Raw genomic sequence first — 6,826 nt, 5'->3', positions numbered from 1 at the left:
CATCTATATCTACTTTATTGACTAAGCCAAAGCCTTTGACTGTGTGGATCACAATAAACTGTGGAAAATTCTGAAAGAGATAGGAATACCAGACCACCTGACCTGCCTCTTGAGAAACCTGTATGCAGGTCAGGAAGCAGCAGTTAGAACTGGACATGGAACAACAGACTGGTTCCAAATAGGAAAAGGAGTATGTCAAGGCTGTATATTGTCACCCTACTTATTTAACTTATATGCAGAGTACACCATGAGAAATGCTGGGCTGGAAGAAGCACAAGCTGGAATCAAGATTGTCGGGAGAAATCTCAATAACCTCAGATATGCAGATGACACCACCCTTATGGCAGAAAGTGAAGATGAACTAAAAATCCTCTTGATGAAATGAAAGAAGAGAGTGAAAAAGTTGGCTTAAAGCTTAACATTCAGAAAACTAAGATCATGGCATCTGGTCCCATCACTTCATGGCCAATAGATGGGGAGACAGTGGAAACAGTGTCAGACTATTTTGGGGGGCTCCAAACTCACTGCAGATGGTGACTGCAGCTATGAAATTAAAAGACGCTTACTCCTTGGAAGGAAAGTTATGACCAACCTAGATAGCATATTAAAAACTAGAGACATTACTTTGCCAACAAAGGTCTGTCTGGCCAAGGCTATGGTTTTTCCAGTGGCCATGTATAGATGTGAGAGTTGGACTGTGAGGAAAGCTGAGGGCCAAAAAATTGATGCTTTTGAACTGTGGTGTTGGAGAAGACTCTTGAGAGTCCCTTGGACTGCAAGGAGATCCAACCAGTCCATCATAAAGGAGATCAGCCCTGGGTGTTCTTTGGAAAGACTGATGCTGAGGCTGAAACTCCAATCCTTTGGCCACCTCATGCGAAGAGTTGACTCATTGGAAAAGACCCTGATGCTGGGAGGGATTGGGGGCAGGAGGAAAAGGGGATGGCAGAGGATGAGATGGCTGGATGGCATCACCAACTCCATGGGCATGAGTTTGAATTAGCTCCGGGAGTTGGTGATGGACAGGGAGGCCTGGCGTGCTGTGATTCATGGCGTCGCAAAGAGTTGGACAGGACTGAGCGACTGAACTGAACTGAACTGAACAGGAACTAGTGCAGGAGATAAGGAGACCCTGGGCCAAACAGTTTTCTATTATCAGCCTAATGCCCTGGAGGTCCTCTTTACTTATAGGGTATTGATCAATCCTTGGAGAGGCTTTAAGGGATCTACTTCAATCTTGATAGGAGGTGTACCATGGATTCTGGTGATATGTGTTGAAGATTTCATCCATAAGGAGAGTGATAGTTGATCCAATAGGAACAAATAATTAGTATCCTTAGAATTACCTCTAATGCTGTCAGAGATAGAACAAATAAAATACATTAAAGTGTCATTTGATTTGTTTAGTTAGCTATTTTGGTTGCTGTTATCAAATTCTAGAACTATTTCCCCCTTTTGGGAGAGAGAAATTCCAGCATGTTATTTTATGAAGAAATCTCAGCCCAATAAATGCATGGGGTGGAAGAACTAAGGAGGAAAGGACAGGTATCTCTTAGAGGTCTTAAACAAAAGGAGATAGGTTTAGAAATAGAAACCTGCTGAGTTTAATTTGTAGCCCCCATTATTTTATCCAAGTATTCCAAGGCAAAGACAATCTAATAACAGTGAGGTTGAATACCAAGAGTGTACCTCCAGTGTCAATAAATACAGAGAGACAGATTTATTCCCAATCTGGAGAGTGGTTTTGCAAAGTTGGCTAAGGGGAAGGACTGGGGGGAAAATCCTGTAATTCCTCAGAGTTCTATCATTAGAGTTTAGAAAGGCATTGGAAAGGCTGGTTAGAGGGCTAAAGGCAGCTGGAGAGCTTAAGCTTGTAACAGTCTTTATTCCAATTTCCTGGATTTTTGTAATAACAGCAGAGATAAGGAGGATTTTTATTTTGCTTAGGAGCTTCCACTTCTTGGAGTTGAAAATTGAGGACTTTGGTAGTCTTCTTCTTCACTGGATCATCTAGGGTACAGGTCAGCTAGTTTGCTAAATTAACTAAATCTGAGGTGGACATAGTTTCCCATTCTATTCTAGTCTTTTTAACCAGAAGAGAAAGATCCCAGTTCAGTTGGTTAATGAACACAGAGTTAAAGGCCACCCAAGTGCTGTTGCCTCCTTAGCACAGTAGGCAGCACATCAGTCTCATAATACCTACCCAAGTGTCTTCAACATTCAAAAGAAGAGTTTTCTTTAAAGACAATTTGGAGTCATCTACAGCAATCATGCATGGGTTCTTTGGACTTCTAGGTACAAGCTTGAATTTTATTCCTATCAACTGGCTTTGGAAAAACCCTAGAAATTGCCAACTGTAGTTGCTTGTGATTCTCCAATCCTGATGGTATAACAAAACAGCAGGGATTAATTTGTCCCCAGGGTATAACTCTAAAGACTTCCAAGGATTATCCCAATTAGGAGTTTTTATCCAGTGTTGAGTCTGAACTTCATCGGCAAGCATATGAACTAGCTGATAAAAGTCTGAGAAACTAGGATGAAAAGTTTGAATGACTATATTAAATTCCTCAGCACATCTGTGAGGATTCTCAGTTATTTGGGGGAAATCTTTGACTATGGCTTATAGTTCAACTTTAATCCAGAGGACATAAGAAAGTAGGGGTTTAGAATTTAGATCCTCAGAGGGTCTGATATTAAGAGGTTCAGGGGAAGAGGAAGCAGGGAGAGGTTGGGAGGGAAAAAAAGTTCAGTGGGAGGATTGGAATGAGGAAACAGAGAGTATAGAGGTGGCAGAATGATGCAGAAGGGTAAAAGGGAGATGGCAACAGAGACAAAGAGGAAAAGGAAGGGCAAGAGTGAACACTGACATTTTAGGAATCAGTAAGCTAAAATGGATGGGAATGGGCAAATTTAATTGTTTTCTTCCAATAATTTGTTCTCCTCAGTTTATTTAGAAATGGTATTTTATAAAGAGGCAATTTTAGAGTCTTGAATGTGTTTGAAAGCTTCCAGGTACCTATTAAAATAGCATCTCATTCAGTCTGTTTAATTTTACAGCCATAGTCTTCTAACAGTTCTGGAAAAAAAAAAAGTTTGGGAAGGTCTAAAAATCCCCATAATGGCCATTGGAGTTTTGAATTATTTTTGCTTAAGTTGATCCATTTAGTTTAAAATGTGTATGAGGAAGGACCATAGTTTTTAACATAAAACCAGACAGACTCCCAGAAGGAGGACCCTCCTGAGAGATTTTTTATAGGCTTAGGATCACATACTTTAAAATCAGAGATTAAGAAAACAAATCAGTACTCACCAAAAGGGCAATGACACCACACACACACACACACACACACACACACAAAACAGCAGATCTTAACAAAAGTTAGAGAGTTCAGTCAAAAGGAAGGAGATCAAATCTAAGAGACTTGCCAGACCAGAAAGAAGAAGACAACTCATAGATGTTAACAGCACAAGGGGCTCAAGTGGGTACAGCATACTGTTCCAGTTCCTCAAGGGTTCATCACCTTCTATTTTTCTGACACCAAGTAATACCAACCTTTAAAACAAAAAGTTAAGTGGTTTAACTGGTGAAATCAAGTTTATTTAAGAATGGCAACAGAATTGCAGTTCAGGATATGCAAGCTATGGAAAACCATAGGCAAGTCCAGAGAAAAAGAAGAGGAGCACCTTTTACAGAGGAAAGGGAAAAGTTGGGAGGGGCTATTTTTAGACAAGGTTCATTGGAGGAGGGCAAGAGTTCTGAGTTGTGGCAGCAGAGGCTTCTCATTGCCTAGGTTGTTGCTAAGCAAGGAGAAAATCTTTCATCTTCCGGCTGGGGTATGTAAATTAAGCTTCTTTCTGTGTAAAGATTGTGACAACTGGTGTGTGTGAGAGCTCCCCCTTGAGGATTTCCCAATTCCATTTTGAATGAGGTTTTCCTTTATTCATTTTCACACCAGAAATGGGGAATTTAGGGCCAAAAAGGCTGTATAAACAGTTACTTCACTAATTTACTACCCCAAATGCAAATTTTTTGTCTTGTAAATTCTTCATGAATGCACTGTTTTTCTGCCTGACAGGTATAAAAACTCCCTGCTTTGGCCACTTATTCGTCTCATATTTTGGGGGACTCTCATATATAAAAAACTAAATGGTTTTCCTCCTATTGTTACTGAGTCTAAGCTCGCTCTGCTAGCCACAGAATAGTTCAAAGAGTCAGAGATGAGGCGTTGAGGCAGGAAGAGACTTTAATCAGGGAGCCAGCAGACCAAGAAGATGTTAGGCTAGTGCCTCACAAGAACCATCTTATTGGGGTCTGGGTGCTAGGTTCTTTTATAGATCAGAGAGACGGAAGCAACGAGGTATGAAAATCAAAAGGCAGAATAGAGAGGGAGATGCAGTGGGGAAGTAAAGTGAAACAGTCTTCAGTCTTGAAAAACATCTCCAAGGGAATGTCCTGCCTTCAGAAGGGGTGTGTTAATCTCTTCAATTCACAGGTAGGTAGGGACAAACTATCTCTCCATGAGCTGAACAAAAGCACTTTAGTTTACAGTCAAGCAGAGGGGCAGGGTCCTCCAGGCAAGCCATTGAGTATGATTGTAATAGAAACAAGTCAAAGAAACAGTTTCCAACATCAAGTCAGGATTGACTTCCTCCCTGCATGACTATTACTGTATCTTATGTCAATTTAATTATTAGACCAGCCAAAGAACCTAGAAGGAAGAAAGGAAAACAGTTTGGCCATCAGTTATGTTCAGTTCAGTCACTCAGTTGTGTCCAACTCTTTGGGACCCCATGAACTGCAGCACGCCAGGCTTCCCTGTTTATCACCAACTCCCGTAGCTTGCTCAAACTCATGTCCACCAAGTCGGTGATGCCACCTAACAGTCTCATCCTCTGTCGTTCTCTTCTCCTCCTGCCTGCAATCTTTCCCAGCATCAGGGTCTTTTTAATGAGTCAATTCTTTGCATCAGGTGGCCAAAGTATTGGAGTTTCAGCTTCAGTATCAGTCCTTCCAATGAATATTCAGGACTGATTTCCTTTAGAATGGACTGGTTTGATCTCCTTACAGTCTAAGGGACTCTCAAGAGTCTTCTTCAACACCACAGTTCAAAAGCATCATGAGGGGCACTGGAATTATGGCTGAGTGGATAAGGAGGAATGGGAAGCCAGACCAAGATGTTCTGGGAAAATAGATCCAGACATAGAGAACAGACTTGTGAACAGAGTGGCGGACAGAGAGGGTGGGATGAATAGAGAGAGTAGCAGTGAAATGTATACATTAACATATGTAAAATAGATAGACAGTGGGAATTTGCTGTATGATGCAGGGAGCTAAGCCCAGGACTCTATGACAACCTAAAGGGATAGGATAGAGGTGGGAGGGAGTTTCAAGAGGGAGGGGACATATGTATGCCTGTGGCTGATTGATGTTCATGTATAGCAGAAACCAACACAATATTGTAAAGCAATTATCCTCCAATTAGAAATAAATAATTTTTAAAAAAAAATAGGAAGCCACACTGAGATAAGTAACCTGATTCAATGAAGAAGAGGGAAGAACATTTCAAATTTTAGCATTAAGCACTCTAATGAATGATCAGACAGTGTTCGTGAGCAAGTATGGTAAAAGTGAATCATAGTGAATATGTTGCCTCTAGAATATTTCTAAGGGCTTCTGGGGGCACCAAAAGCTATGTAGAGGGGTTTTCCATTCTGGATTGTGTGGAAGGGAGTTATCTTTGCTTAGCTCCTTCTCTTATACTTCTTAGTTGCCATCCTCTCCCCAAGTCTCCTGCATTATTTCCCACCTCACTTGCTCTCACAGAAGAATTTTCTCTCCTCGATCTTATTTTTTTTAAGATTTATTTATTTATTTATGGCTGTGCTGAGTCTTCATTGCTGTGTGGCTCTTTTCTCTAATTGTAGCGAGTGAGGGCTGCACGTCATTGCAGTGTACGGGCTTCTCATTGCAGCAGCTTCTCTTGTTGTGGAGCACAGACTCAGTGGACATGTGGGCTTGGTAGTTGTGGCTCCTGGCCTCCAGAGCACAGGCACAGTAGTTATGGCACACAGGCTTAGTTGCTCCCTGGCATGTGGGATCTTCCTGAATCAGGAAGTGAACCTGTGTCCCTTGCATTACAAGGTGAATTCTTAACCACTGGACCACCAAGGAAACCTCTCTCCTCAGTTTTATACCTACATCTTTCCCCTGTGATTTGGATCTTGGCCTCTTCCATCTCCTCAGGAAGTTAAATCCACTCATAATCTCTCCACTGTCCTATATTTCAGCCTCTTCTTCTCTATTAGCTCTTCCCCATCATGGTATGAGCATGTCCAAGCTTCTTCTATCCTGTAAAATGTTCTTATATACATTTCCTGTACTTTAATTTATACCCATAAAACTACAGAAAATATTCTAAGGGGAACACATGTGGCCGTCTCCCCTCTGTTAATCAAGTTGCTTATAACTTTTCTGTAACCTTTAAGTCTATTGACCATTTCCTTTTTGATATTCAATCTTCCTTTTTTTTGGTGACATCAAACTCTACTGATTTTTCTTCTGCTTTTCTGGCTACTCCTTCTTAGCTTCCTTTTGCTGTCTGCTATGCTTCCATTCAGCCCTTAAATACTGGTGTCTCTCCAAGTTTTGTTCTTAGACCCCTTATTTATTTTAGGCACCCTTCCTTCTTCTAGACAGTCTTTATGTGTCATCATATCTATTCTCTTGTTCTTAACTGCCATCATTAATTGCTAAAGGCTCCAAAACTTTATATCCAGTTCTGCTCTGTGTCCCAAACTTGAGATTTAACTAATCAACTAACTAGAA

The sequence above is a fragment of the Cervus elaphus genome, chromosome X, assembly GCF_910594005.1.
Source record: "Cervus elaphus chromosome X, mCerEla1.1, whole genome shotgun sequence".
Classification (NCBI taxonomy): Eukaryota; Metazoa; Chordata; class Mammalia; order Artiodactyla; family Cervidae; genus Cervus; species Cervus elaphus.
This window is presented reverse-complemented; position numbering follows the sequence as displayed.